The following is a 15191-nucleotide window of genomic DNA, read 5'->3' as shown; positions in this document are numbered from 1 at the left end:
TCTACACCAATGTCAACAAAGGAAATGTAAGCAAATAATAATAATAATAATAATAATAATAATAATAATAATAATAATGATGATGATGATAGTACACAATATGTGAATTTGCACAATTAATCAAATTTCTTACTTACTTTCTGTCTTTCTTATTCAAATAATTAGTATCACACTATATGAATGACTCAGTTTGATGAGGCTATAATTGCAATGCTATTATTACATTATTACGCTATAGACCGTATATAAATAAATTTATATGTGGTTCAAGGACTATACTGGCTGCTTTTTAAATCTTTTTTTAAAGACAATAACAACATATGCGGCTCAATTTTAGCTAAAGTGGGCTAAAAGAGTAAATCAACACAGTTTAGTTTTTCTTCATTACAAAGAAATTCTGCTTTGGTAAAGAAACGCGTCAGCAGGACTCTTTGGGCTCACGCTTTCAAAAGCAAATACAGTGGAATCCCGACTTACGAATACCCCATTTAATGAAAAATTCAAGTTACAAAGGCACTTAAAGGCAATATTTCTGCAATATGCCTGCGTAACGAAATCCGCTGGCTCTAATTGGCTGAGCCCAGAATGCCTACAATGCCCACAATGCCTTCCGAATCATGTGACAACCCCCTTGGCTTTCATAGTAGTGATGTGCGATACCACTGATTTCCTTTCCGATCCGATACCAAGTAAAATTCAGGGTGGTATCGACGATACTGATGCGATACCGATACTTACAAAAACATATTTTATTTATTGTATCTCAAATTTTTGCGTCATAATGATTACAGGACATCAGATTACTTGTTCTTATCACTTAATAATACCGAATTCATCATATAGAAATAAAAAAAAACCTCAAGCTGTGCACTATTTGAACACCTTGCCTGCCTGCAGCACTAAAGGACTCCGTGAGAGACGTCTGTCTCGCCCTAGCAGCACCTGTCCACTCCTCCTCTTCATTTCGCCTCAACATACGCTCGTCATATTCTGTGATATTTACTCTGAGGTGTTTGACAAATTTGTGGTGTTGCCACAACACCTCACTTTCTTGCCACATGTATCGCAAACCATGTTTGGTGTGGATGTAAAATACATCCGCACATAACTCCAGTCACGCTCAGCCATTGTTGTGAGTGCGCACGCCAAGGGGCTGCGCCACATTTATACAGCCATATTTCGCACATGACTATGAAAGGCAGAAGAGGAAGTAGTTCCTTCCAATGTAGACAATCCGTATGAAATAGGTTCTTCACTGTGTTCCTGTTAATGATAAACTACAAATTTACCCTAAATTACTAAAATATCGATATTTTAATGTGAGAATCGATTCTAGAACATAAATGACTGGTATCGGAGGAATTGATATTTCACATCACTATTTCGTAGTTGCGCTTCACTGTTCCACTTGAACGACGTATTGTTGGTGCAGTTAGCAATTAGCCTATAGCCTATCGTTCACTCAAAAGGTGCGATGGGTGCTTTGATTTACAAAAATTTTCAACTTACGAAAGACCCTCGGGAGCGATTTAATTTCATAAGTTGGGGTTCTACTGTATGTAAAATTACAGAAAAAAACTGCTTATACCTCATTACTCCAGAAATGTAAATCTACTAAATTAAAGAAAATGTGTTTGACTGTAAAAAAGAAAGAAAGAAAGAAAGAAAGAAAGAAAGAAAGAAAGAAAGAAAGAAACCCTAAATTTCTATTGTAAAAAAAACAAAAACAAGAATTTAATGTAATGAAAAAAAAAAAATTTTTTTAAACCTACAAGAATTTCTATCATTTAACGATTTCTTTCCAATTTTTACATTTTTCCAGAGACATCCACTGGGCTGGATTGGGCAATTTGGTCATGTGTTTGACACATACATGTCCCCTTTAACCCTGTATTTTGAGTTTTAAAGACAACTTGCAATATAGCAGCTAATCTTAATTAGCAACCAGCTGATTTAATTTAACATGGTTCATAACAGTTCATAGCTGTAATTATCCAAGATTTGAGATTGTGGTTACAGGCCAGCAGTTACAGGCCTTTGATCATTAAGTCTACATGTCACAGGAAAAGAAGATGTTGTCTAAGCCATATCTTATAAAAACAACACAACACAATACTGAAAAGAACAAATACACCTGAAAGGAGGCTTGTTAAAATAAATTGAAACGCCTACAGAAAACAGACAGGAGGAGGTTGTTTTTTTAACAGCTCCCGTCCTGAAACAAAGCAGTCATTTTTCCCCAGCCTACACTATGTCGAATTAACATACTAGAATTATTCACTCCCAGTCTAACACAGCCATTGATTCACTCAGAGCAAAGAGCCCGAGGTCAATTTTAAAATGCTGATCAGCTGCACCTTAGAGTTAAGATGTACAGTGGAAATAAGTCAGCAAGAGGGGAGTGGATGGAGACTGAGAAGGAGCTAGAACGGTAGAGACAGAAAGAAACAGGAAAGAGTGTGTATGTGTGTGAGAAGAGTGAAACAACTGAGAAAGAGACAGAGACAAGAAGACAGCTCCCAGCAGAACTCTAAAACAACAGCGCGTCTTGCTGACGGATGATACACAGAGGCCGGCTGACCAGTCAAGCGAGCAGTCCATTCCCTCCTGAACAACCTGTCACAGAATGGGATCCACATCAGCAGCACATGAGAGGAGAGGATAAAGCAAAAAGTAGAGGATAGGAAGGTCAAAATAGGGCAGAAAGAAGTGCAAGAGAAATAGGTGAGAATCGAGATGATGGCACAATAAGGGGAATACACAAATCGGGCGGGGAAGAAAGATGAGAAGGAAGGAGGCAAAGTGAATCACAGAGGAGGCCATGGAGATTTGAAAAGGGCAGTTAAGCCATCTTTCTCAATTATTCATTCAGAAATCAATACAGCCTCTGTGCAGTAGAGATGAGAGGTTAAAGAAAGAACATCAGAAGAAAGGAGCTGGGTGAATTTCCAGAGATTTACTTTTTAATTTGTTCAATTATTTAGCTTTGGATGCATGGAAAATTTGGAAAATTCCTATGAATGTTGCGACCTGTGAGGTCAAATTGTCCTCCCTGTTGGTTTACAGCAAATCTAAGGTTAAAAATGAAATGCTGTTGGAGAAATGTGTTCTCAAATGACCTGCCTGGCTTAGGGAAGAGGTTGTAAAAAAGAAAATGGCTGTAAAAATAACAATAAAAATACGCCATGAATTTACCTTCCAGGGTTCACTCGTGGTCTTTTATTTGTTAAGTTGTAAGACTGCTGACTGGCATAACAAGAAAAATAACTCATAAGTGAGGGTATTAGCCTTTTGTTTGTGATCAGATCAAGCCATTACACCCTGTGACTCATGGGGTCCTTACAGCCTCCTCTCCAAAGTTTTCCTTTGTGTGCAATGGCCAGGGGGATCGGGGGATATATCTCTTAAATGTCATGAAGACTGATGGCGGGTGTGTTTAAGTGTGGTGACATTACTGCCTCTATACTCTCCCTCTTCCTAAGTCAGGCTTGTCTGCTTTCTGCACTGACATTTTGCCAACCATGTTTACGTGGAACTTGCCGGCCAAAATGTCACTCCAAGATTTATAGCTGTGAACATTGACTGGTGGAGCAGAAAGGAGGTGTGTGCAACCAGGTAGAGAAAGGCAGAGAACAAATTAATCTGAGCAATCACCGGGTCTCCATCTTCATCTTTTTCCTTTTATAATGTCCATTGCCTCCTCTTTTCTTTGACGTCCACTATGATCTCTTCTGTTCTGTGAAATTCTCTTGCCCTCCCAGAAATGTGTTTGCTGAAAATAACTGATTCTCCTTTTGGTTCAACTTTTCTTGTTTTGTATACACGTTAATATTTTTGACTTAACAGAGGGAAATTAGCATTTCACGTTTTACCATGGTGTTTTTTTTTAGTGCTTTCAGATTTTGCCGTAATACCATTTGTTTCTTCTAAATATTAAGGTTGGTCATGAACATCGACAATTTGAACATTGAATAAATTACATACGCTCCCTTGTTTACCAGGTCCTATCTAGTTGTATGTATCGCAATGCATGTTATGTCACTGGTCCTCTTCTACACTTCCATTGCATCACATCTTGAAGCTGCCAACCACCATTAAACAACATATGAAAAAAACAGTACCAAAAGACACCAATGCTAAAAAATGCTGAGGTCTGGATTTGGACCGATCCAATGCAGCACCTTGATACTTTTCCTTTTTCAGCTATTCTGTTGTGGATGGTCTGTTTGCGATTATTGTCTTGTTGCATAACCCAGTTTGAGCCAAGCTTTAGCTGTCAGATAGATGGACTCACATTTGACTCTACAGTGCTGTATGCAGAGAACTTCATGGTCAACTTAATGACTGCAAAGTTCCCAGGGCCTGTGGCTGCAAAATAAACTTCAAATCATTAAAGGCTTGCAGTTTGTTCAGATGCAACTTTGCAAACTGAAACCATGTTGCTGTGTTCCTTTTAGAGAGGAGAGGTTTTCATCTGGCAACCCTTCCAATCACAGTACAGTCAGAAACTTTAACATTTAACATGCAGTTGTACTGAGTTGTACTGTAACTCTCTGTTTTTTTGCAGTTTGGTAGGACATCGACTCATGGGAAGATTGTTGCATTGTGAAAAGACAATACCAGACCAAGAAATCACCAACACTTCTGTTTTTATCAAGGAGGTCACACTAGCTGATGAAAAGTTAATCAAGTGCAGTCGGTTGGGAGCACCTGGTACATGGAAACAGCAAGTGTGTCTTTACTTTTTCACAGGACTCTAATCAGTGTTTTTTCAGATGAGTGTAAAAGATGGATGTAGTTTCTAGGTTTGTAGAAGGGAAGACAATGTCAAAGTGCCTTAAACTACCATTCTTTCTAATGACCACTTGGGGGCAGCTCTCCTGGTTGCGAAATATAGTCTGATTGTAAAGAAGTTTATTGGAAAGCAACCCTACATTCTCCTTCTTTTATGGCTTTAGTAAACACATTCCTGAAGATCTTATGGTCACTGAATACAACATGATGTTCATTTTGTAAATTATGCTTCCATAAGAGTCAAAAAAGAGGACAAAGCACATTGGGTTTTACCTTGTGACTGATTAGTTAAAATTGTTTGAGTATCAGACAGTTTCTAACTTCAGTCCACACCTCGTTTGGAAAATCCTGTTTTAAAACACCAAGATGGTGATGCACAACCAATGACACCATCTTTTGTAGTTATTTCTCATTTCAGTCACATGTAGGGATGGGTACCGGTATCCGGTGCCATGATGGCACCGGTTCTGACATAAACGGTAGTAACCAGACCGAAAAGCAGCGCACATTTCGGTGCTTTATTTCGGTGCTTTTTTTCCTGAGCTGTGATACACTTTCTTCTTCCTTACATTTGTATTGGCGGTTGGCAAACAACTGAAAGGTGCATTACCGCCACCAACTGGTATGGAATGATACACTTTAGATTCTAGCCAATCATTTTAAGTTTCCGAGAATAGTAGGCGGGTCCAGGTACGTACGTTCTTTTAGAGCAGAGCTACAAATTAAAAATGTCCAAGGCGAAGCGGTCAAAAGTCTGGCTGTACTTCACAGCAAAAGATGCAAACTCAGCAGCTGCAACAAGTGCTTTAAGGTGATACTGTGATACTGTCAAAGGAGGTAACACCTCAAATCTGATGAAACACCTGGCGACGCATAGTGTTTTTTTTTAAAGCCGAGAAATGCGCCGTATTTGATAGCTTGCTGCGAGACCTCACACCGAGCACATCTACTGCTTGTGGGTTGCCTGTTATCGGACCCGGAGTTAGCAACATCCCCCAAAAACCCGAAGAGGAGAGTCTTGGCCCCTAGCCCTGCCAGTGTAGCAGAAATGATGACGGATGATGATGGCAGCAGCAGCCGTTCTTCTCTGCGTGAGTAGCTTAATGTTGTTCGTGTGTAATTTACGTTGAGTAGGCTAACCACGTTATTACATTAATGCATGTAAGGTGAACAGCAAACACCATCATAGCTACATGCAGCTGTCTTCTTGTTTGATGGCAGATACTCCCTTCACCCTGGCCAAAAAGGCTAAAATGACCAAAGAAAAAGTGGAAAACAGTTAAACATGAGAGGTTTTTGGACAAAGTTTGTGTTTTTTTCCATTGTTTAAGCACTGCTTCCAGCCAAGAATGATACCATATATGCCCCATAGCTGCAGAAAAGGCTAACATTGTTATCTTTTTACAAAAAAACAGCTGAACATGAGAGGTTTTTGGACCACTTTTGTGTTTTCCATTCTTTAAGCACCGGTTTGAGCACCGTTTAAGCACTGGCACCGTTTCAAAAGTACCGGTTTGGCACCGGTATCGGATAAAACCTAAACGATACCCATCCCTAGTCACATGATGGTTGCAGGTTAGCACCTATAGGTTTCCATTGTTCCTCATTATTACGCCAAAAAACCATCCTGTTTTTACACAGCAGTTTATAGTTCAACAGGGAAGGATTACATAATACTGGATGGATGTGCTAGTTTTTCAGCCAGCTTTTGTTATTTTAAAACTCTCAGATACTCCATCATTGCAAAGGTAAGAGCTTCTAGGATAGCATATTGTTGGTCAGTAGTATTGATTAATTATTACACAACAAGCCCCCGGGCCCCAACTTCTCACTTGAATGTTTTTGAGTTTGCGTTGGTGGTATTTGATTCTCTTCAAGGTAATTTGTTCCTTTTCCATTCTTTGTTTGATTTTGAAACATTTTTACCCAATTTGTGTTCATTCTTTATCTGCTTTTGACACTTTTGTGTCTCTTTTTATTTAATTTTTAGGCTTTATTGTGATTTTGTAGAAATATGTTTTTGGTGTCATAGCAGTCCTTTTGCCCTTGTTTGCATCGTTTTGCATATATTGTTGTTGTTATAAAATGTTTTTCATCTCTTATCTGTCTCTCTGCATCTCTTAATGGTTCTTTTATAATAAATAAAATGAGTAAATGAAATGCTTCCAAACACTGACGTTTTTACTATTGCAATCAGTTCTTTTATCTTTATTCTTCTTTATTTTGCAATAAAACAATTTCAAAAGGCAGTTTATCTCCTGTCCTACCATATTTGGTGCTTTATCACTTGTTCTTCCTGATGTTTATGTTGTTTCTCCCTTTTCCCCTTTTCTTCTTTTCTGCTATTTTTGTATGGTCCTATTGAAAATGTTAAAAGGAAAGTTGTGATGACTACATATCACATATCACAGTTTCTCCCAGGCCTAAATCCTCCCCTGGGGAGAAACACACACCACATGACAAGAATATTTAAAGCTTACCAGCTTATATGTTAGCGGTAAGATTTCGCTTTTGCTTTTTCTTCTCGTTAAACGACTCTTTTAACATTCCTGGCGTGCAAATGTAGAATCAGCCAAAAGAGGATAATTATAGGGGAAAATGTGAGTGAATTCACAATAGAAAAAGAAAGAATGTGTAAGAGCTGAACTTCTTGCATACATTCAGCATCATATGGCGTGCTGTGCACAAAGTTATATGATGCAGTCCTAGTGGGACTGGGTGGTGGTGTCCTCTGAGGCAAGAAGTCACATCTTAAGGGCATTGTTTCGCTTCCTTTATGGGCTACGTGAAAAATGTCCTGTCTGCCCTGCTTTGGCTCTAAACGCTGTATGTGACCCACATAAAACAGTCAAAAGGAACAAGGGCCCCATCCTATGTGCTCACTGTTTGTACACACATCATATGTCATGCTGCACTGAGTGTCATCATTGCATGGTGGGGAAATCAACTTCCTCTGTGGGAGAAGCTCTCTGTATAATGTGCTGGATGCATCATCCCTCAGCCTCTGCGCCAACCTCAAACCACCACAATCTCTCAGTGTGAAGAAGTGATCTGTCATGCAGGCAAGGTGGCACACTGAGTCCCACTAAAACATGTACTGTGAATTATTTCTTTATGTAATGGACTACATCTCACTGACACTATGTGTGACCGTTTGCTCTAAATATAATTACAACGTACCAGCACTTGCTATATCAATGCATTCTTGCATCTGTTTTTCAAAAGCCCCTCCTGTCATTAACAGCCCTGGAAATATCATTTCTCACATCTACCCAGAGAATGCACAGGAAGCACAAAGTTTTCATCTGAGTGACTTCCTTCTGGTGTAATATAAACTGACAGACACCCATTATCCTTTGTCACAGCTGCCACCACACTGTGCTCCACTGGTGCTTGAATGCACACACTAATCATATGTTAAACGAGTAACAAGTAGGTTGCAATTGATTCTCTATAGATATAACATGGTTAAGCTTTGGTCTTTAGCTCTGTATATTATCGTGCTCCCCTCCATCTATTGCCACATTATTGTGGTGGGGGGGTTTTGTGTTTCCTGTGATGTCAGAGTTCATGTTATTGGGGGCAATTTGCCCCTGGTAGGGTTTCCTAAGGCAAATTGGTCCTGGGTTATGAGCCAGATGAAGACTGATTCAGAAAATCTATGATGGCCAAAGATCAAGTGACCAGTTTACCCAGGACATGTTTATTGGGGTTCCACCCTGGAGCCAGGCACGGGATAGGGGGCTCAAGACCATGGGACCTGGCTTGCCTGAGACTGAAGGAGCTACGTGAGTCACACTCATAAAGCTTTGGTGCCTTGTGGATTAGGCCAGCGGTCCCCAACCTTTTTTGCGCCACAGACCGGTTTATGCCTGACAATATTTTCACGGACAGGCCTTTAAGGTGTCGCGGATAAATACAACAAAATAAAACTAATACCAGTACCGAAAAAAACAAGATTTATTCATAACACACGTGAAAAGACCCAGGAAAACCGAATTAACGATAAAAACGATAACAAAATAACGCTGAAAGACGATAAAAACCCTGAAAACCATACATTTCACACCTGAGCCTCAACTCTTGCGGCCCGGTACCAAACGACTCACGGACCAGTACCAGTCCGAGGCCCGGGGGTTGGGGACCGCTGGATTAGGTAATAGCCAGAAGCAGAGATGATAGTGTTGAAATAGACAGCTTTCAAAACTGGCTTGTGGTTTATGTGGCTGGTGAAGATTCTGAGCTAGTACATAGCATAGTGTCTCTAAAGCTCTAAGTAATGACCAAAAGACTGAGATCACATATACCAACAAGATGCAGTTAGTCTTCCTTGAACAGCTCTAAAACCACGTTCCTGGAGAGGGGGTGGACCCAGTTCCACTCTGGAGTTGTAATATGTGAAAGTCAGCAGGTAGGGGTGTATACTTGTATCCCTACAGGTTTGGTGCATATACATTGGGGTTTTCCCAAGTGAACAAAGATTTGCTTCCCTGGCCTTTGGGTCAGGGAGCGAATCCTAACTGAAATTTGTGCATATGTATCAAAGAGAGTATCCAGCTTTCCATAGGCGGCTGGGCAGGGTACTGGAAAATGGTCCACCTTGGGGCTCCATTGTCCACCATGACTTTAGTGCTCACATGAGCAACAACATTTGGAGGAGTGTGACTGAGAGGAATGACCTGTTCAGTCCGAACCAGTTCTGTTATTGAACCACTGTGCAAAGCACAGTCTGTCCATAATAAAATCCATGTCTGAATATAAGAGCATAAGAGCAGTTGGCACCAGGACACCCTAGGTTGCAGATTGATGATCGAGTTTGTAATTATTCATCAGATCTGCTGCCATATGTCTTGGACACATAGCTGAGCTGTCAACTGATCCCCAACTGGTGGTGGCAGAGAAAAATGTTGGATATGCCTAATGTACCCAAAACATATCGTGTGGATGTGCTGGGAGCACCTGGTAGAGCCCCCAGTCAGTGGCATCTTAAACTATCACTCATCATTCAGGCAGGACCTCAACAGCATTTCAAGAGAGGCTGGAGATACTGAGCGAATCTCCTCAAACGCACTGACATGCCTTCTCTAATGGAAACAGAGTGGACCATGTTTAGCAGTTCCATTAGTCAGGCACCTGCATGGAGCTGCCAGAGGTGAAGGGAGCTGTCAGGCTCTCAGACAACAGAGCAAGATGTTCGGTCAGTCTCACAGCAATTCTGGAAAACCTTCAAGTAAGTGAAGAAGGGTAAGAAGTGCTCTACTCACAGGGAATACCGTGTGGAGTCAACTAAGGATACAGTCAGATCCTCAAGGTGTCCCTTCTACTTTGAGAATCTCCTCATTGAAGCAGAGTCTGGAGATGAAGAGTACAATTTGCTTCGTATTGATGCATGCTCAATCATCCAGGTAAGTAAATCTCCAAAAGTTGATTCTGTTCATCTGGATGTAGCGTTTTGTGGGAGAAACGTTTCGTCACTCATCTAAGTGACTTCTTCAGTCTCAGCTGACTGCAGGTTTCCCCAACCTTATAAACACAACATTTGCATAATGACTGAAACCAGCCCACTGAGGGAACAATGGGCTGGGAGGTCAGTTCCTTAATCCTAATTATGCAAATTCTCATGACCACTGACCAAAACCCACTGATCAATGGCCATGAGTACTATTCACAGAGAGTTTGGGAATGGCTGCAATCACAGTATTGTAAGATGGCGAAAGATGTACCCTTAGGCCCCCTGCTCAATTCAGAGATGGTCTTTCCCTTTTCACGTAAATGGCCTCCTTCTTCTCCGTGCTTAAACCAGCGTTCCTCCCTGTCGAGGATGTGGACATCCTCATCATTGAAAGAGTGTCCATAGGCCTGTAGGTGTAAATAGACTGCAGAGTCCTGGCCTGACGAGGTAGCTCTTCTGTGTTGTGCCATCCGCTTCACCAGAGGTTGTTTGGTTTCCCCGATGTATAAATCCTGGCAATCCTTCTGGCACTTAACAGCGTACACTTTAGAGATCACTGATGCAGTTAGAGAAAAGAATTCATCTATTAGTCAAACCTCAGATTCAGGAGGAACAATGTGTTTCCAATTCATTCATTTGGTCCCTGTAAAAACACAGTCAGAGCTTGGTCTGTATTTATAACAGTAAGTCATATCCTCTTCATAGTTTTTACAGAAAAAAAAATCCTTGGCATAGTGGAGCACTTCCACAATCTCATCTTTGCTTTGTTGTGGATGATGTGGTTCTGTTGGCTTCATCGGGTGGTGACCTGCAGCTCATGGACCAGTTTGCACCTGACTGTGAAGTGGTGGGAATGATGATTAACAACAAGTCTGAGGGCTCCCAGCCAGAAAAGGGTGCAGTACCCATTCAGAGTTCAGGACGAGGGAAGAGTGGAATGCAAGACTGACACTGAATTGATGCAGCATCAGCAGCAATTTCGATGTTGGATAATGTTGTGGCGACAGGAGAGCTGGTCGATCTACGTTCCTTTCCTCACCTGTGGACATTAGCTCTGAGTTGTGGCTGGGTAGAAGGCTGGCTGGTCTCTCCCTTAGAGATAGGGTGAAGATCTTGGTCATTTGGAAGGAACTCGGAGTATAGCCTCTACTTCCACCTCAAAGCTACTTAAGGTGGCTTTAGTGTTGATTGTTTCACATCGTTTGTTCCTCTTTTGAGGATTCTACTCCAACTTCTGATTAGGACGCCGCCTCCTAGGTGAGGTGCTTTGGACAAACCCAGGAAACGGTGGAGAGATTATATCTTTGGCTGGCTTGGGAACACTTTGGGATGCCCTTGGTTGAGGTGTAAGAGGGGACTGAGGAGAGAGAGGTCTGAGCTTCTTTGCTTAAATTGCTGTTCCCACAACCCAAAACCAGATAAGCATCAGAAACTGGATGATGGATATTATCGTGTTGTCTCATTGCTCATCTGATTTGGCCCATAAAATGTTTTTTTATTTTTCTCTTTCAGTGTTTTAAAAGCAAGTCTTTGAATGCATTGCATTTGCATTTGCATTGCAGTTGCACAGAAATATATTACACAGCACACTTACATTTTTAAAATTTTATCAAAATCAATGCTAGGCGGGGAGCTAAATCAATAAATCTTACATAGACATTTGTGAACGATGCTTTCAAGCAATTACCCGATGGAGCTTTATGTGAGAAAACACACGTGTGATGAAAATTTAAAAAGCTGTATAATATCCAGTTGAGCCAATGTGTGAACAGGTCCAATGGATTCACAGCAAGAAGTGTGACTGGGAGGATTGGGCATCGTGTCCCGCCTTGCTTGAACGTGCTTGAAGGCATCTGACACTGATTGTGTCCTACTGTCTTTATGCCACAAAATGTCACACAATGTCAAAACCTGATTCACTCAATATTATCCAGACTACATGTGCGACACAAGGATGCTGTTTTACACACGGTATACAACTGCTATTTTTTACTATACTGTGATACGTATGCACGTTTTGCTGATAGGGCTTCTAACCTGATTTTTAAATAAAAGATCTTTACCTGAAATAGAGCAGTATGTTATATGCTATCACCTCTATGTAGTGATTATATTTCCTATTTTTCCTACAGGCTCCATTACCTATAAATGCAGTCTTGTCCTTGCGTTGACAATTCAACCCATTGCAGAAACCTTGTAAGTAAGAGTGTCTCACATCGCTTGTTCCTCCAGCCTTTTGAGGATTCTCCTCCATCTCCTGTTCCCTTTCTTCCTCCTAGGGCCTACAAGTCTTTCAGTCCTAACTGCTCTCCAGGATCACCAGCCAGCCAGTCATGATGAATGTGGGACAGGGTCTAGCCCAGGCTCCTGCCATTACCCTGTGACAATTTATTACCCTTTATCTGTAGGCGCAATTAACCCAGGCCCAGGAAATAGGGACTTATCAGTCCTTCATTACTAGGGCCTGCCCATGTCCCCATCCTTCTCTGTCACCTGACACACACACACAGACATGCTCACACACACACACACCTCTCAGCCTGTGCGGGCTTTAAGTTTCCCTTTTTAGTATGACTGGATTTTTCTTGTACAATCTCCATTACTCACATAGACTCTGTCTCTCTCACACTCCCTTAGACCCTGTATCTTTTACACGTCCTTTGTTTTCTATAACTCCCCCACACTGACATTTTCCCTTTTTTTAGATTTTTTTTTTTTTTTAAAGAAGCATAATGAGTGCCCAGAGTGATATTGCAGGGCTGGTATGCTGATCTTTGTGTTCTAATCCATTACAAATGTGAACTCGCATTTGGCACGAAACAGAAGAGAAAAAGAAAAAGGCTCTACTGTGGACAGTTTACTACTGAGGCAAAAGAGTCTGTGAAAGTAAGTGATGGTGTGTAGTGAGAATTATCCAGAATAATGGAGACATTGTTTCTGAAAACAGTTGTCCCTATGGATTCTTTTATCCAATGTGGTGAGCGTTAGAAATGAAACTCGCTTCAGTTGTAGAAATGTCCACATAACATATTTGCATGTCTAGATACCATTAGAAGTACAGCTAGAAGCAAAAGAGTTTCATTTTGCATTTATGAGTCAGTCTAATTTATGTTTTTTAAAGCTAAGCTCAAGTAAAGCTGTGGTGGAAGCTGTGAACACTAAATTGATATAAAATGGCTAAAACAGTGACTTAGCTAATACACAGTTTCTTGTTTCTACATCCAGTAAATACAAAATAACATTTACAGACAACCAGAACAATGAGGCCAAAGATCCTGTAGGCTGCTGATAAGAATGAAAAATTTAATTCGGTTTGGGTTCATCAGTACAAGAAAGTACCTTTTTGTATTACATATTTTAACTGTCGTCATCCTAAACATACTAATCGGATCTACTTCATCAGGACCGTGGGTTTAGTTTCGCTGGCAGTGAAATCAACTTTAGAAAACCCCTCCTGTCACCAGAATCTCACTCAGACATCTCTACATCTTGACTTGTGCAAGGAAAAATGTGATGTCACCTTTTTGCAACAGAGCTCCACCCGCTCCAAACCAATCAGCGCTTAAACAAAAGGACAAATATACAAATATCTCATATAAAATCAACACTTTGTCAGAAAAATAGCTGATAAATGAAACCAGTGAAGGAGTGCCAAAAAGCTAATGTTCCTCTACCAGTCACTTGAGGGTTGCTCATTAATTAAAGTCTCCTCAGACACCCATGTTAAAATGCCCAATTATACAGTAGAAATAAACATGTTTACAGCCTTTTACAAAATAAAGATTTTAGCATCTCAGTAATCATGATAATAGTTTATATAATTCACTAATTTAAATTCTATTACCTTAAAGTTATCTGTGATTAAAGAAGTGGCTGCTTAGAGTGACAAAGCAGGTTCTGACCTAGATGGTTATAGCCTCTACTTATTGGAGCACTTGTAAAAATCCTCTGACAAAAAAGTTATTTGTACTAACCATGAGAAAAGTCTGCTTTCTTAGGGAGAGTAATTCTTGCTTTACTGTAGCATTATTTGGCAGGTATTCCCTGGGTGTACTTTGCTAACCAAACTTGCTTGCATTAACCAATAAATTAGCATTTACCTTCCAGTACAAAGATCATCTCTCTTCTGGCTTAAAAAACTGCTTTAATGGCTTAGATTTAAAGCTGTGCCAAGAAGCCAGGTGCAGTTTATTGTTTATTGCATATGCATTACACAGAAAGAAGTTGAAATATGCATACATGGCCTTTAAGGTGATAAAAAAAAAAAAAAGAATACCCTACATAATGATTTTTTTTTTTTTTTAAATTACCACATAGCAGAAGCAGAAGCTACAAGAGCCCCTTTGCATGATTGATAGGGATAGTCCGCTCGCATTAACCATGCTTGTCAAGGTGATATCATCCTACTGCGCATTCAGGCATTAGACAATAGCCTGCTACAGTTTGTACAGCACAAACCAGGTTGTTATTCTGGCTGACTCAAAGCTAATCAGTGCCAGCGTATGAGTGACTGCTGCTGGCACCAATAACTGAGCACTGCTGACATTTTAGACTGCACTGCCGCACTGCAAAATGGAGGGACGTATAAAAAGCCACAGTCAATCAGTTCGGAGATGAGCCAGCTCTCCTGCAGACCAGAGCAGGCTTCGCTGGAAGCTCGGGGCCTCTGTAGTCACATAAACTATTGCTTGTAAATATTATATAAGAGCATGAAGTAACTAATGAATGTGGGTCCTGTCCAGTTTGCCAGGAGCGGGAGGATGATGACAGCGAGACTTAACAATACGGCCATTTAGCAAAGCTGTTATGCACTGGCGTGTGTGGGTGAGAGCTTGGGAGGTGTTCTTCATTTGCAGCTTTAAGCGCCTATAAAGTGGACAAAACTAAATATATGCGTTACATAAACAAGTTATAGTTAATGATTTATAAATCCACCTCTCCTCTG

General features: G+C 40.7%; 1 long non-coding RNA gene across 1 annotated transcript; it reads right to left on the bottom strand.

The window, feature by feature from the left end:
* Positions 1 to 4522: 4522 nt before the first annotated feature.
* Positions 4523 to 12068, bottom strand: LOC146516335 (uncharacterized). The gene is made up of 2 exons (XR_014874697.1): positions 6343 to 12068; positions 4523 to 5202 (listed from the first exon to the last, which is right to left on the bottom strand). It is a non-coding gene; the product is annotated as an uncharacterized LOC146516335 (long non-coding RNA).
* Positions 12069 to 15191: the final 3123 nt, after the last annotated feature.

The sequence above is a fragment of the Neolamprologus multifasciatus genome, chromosome 6 (genome assembly GCF_963576455.1).
Source record: "Neolamprologus multifasciatus chromosome 6, fNeoMul1.2, whole genome shotgun sequence".
NCBI lineage: Eukaryota > Metazoa > Chordata > Actinopteri > Cichliformes > Cichlidae > Neolamprologus > Neolamprologus multifasciatus.
This window is presented reverse-complemented; position numbering and strand designations above follow the sequence as displayed.